The sequence below is a fragment of the Salvia hispanica genome, chromosome 5, assembly GCF_029641045.1.
Source record: "Salvia hispanica isolate PSC_SH4W2 chromosome 5, Shi_PSC_v1, whole genome shotgun sequence".
NCBI lineage: Eukaryota > Viridiplantae > Streptophyta > Magnoliopsida > Lamiales > Lamiaceae > Salvia > Salvia hispanica.
In genome coordinates this window covers 33,122,030-33,122,310 of record NC_142696.1, presented here as the reverse complement: position 1 = coordinate 33,122,310, position 281 = coordinate 33,122,030, and positions in this window count along the sequence as shown.

The window sequence follows — 281 nt, the reverse complement described above, 5'->3', positions numbered from 1 at the left end:
CAAGATTTGTGCTTTATTGGATTTGGCTTCAATGGTGCTGGTCGTGAATTAGGGTTTTTTCTTTTTTTTTTCTTTTTCGGTGCTGTTATAATGTAGCTTGCTAGTGTTACTAATTATTGCTGATATTTCTGCTTGTAGAATTCCTGGCAGAATCCAAAGGAGTACTCTTTTTAGAATATTTTTTTAAGGGTGGAAAACCGTAGATGAGAACAAAGTTGTGAAAAAGTACCCACAGCTGGTTGTTATCTTGTTAGCTAGCTTAACTTAGTCTTCTCGTTTGT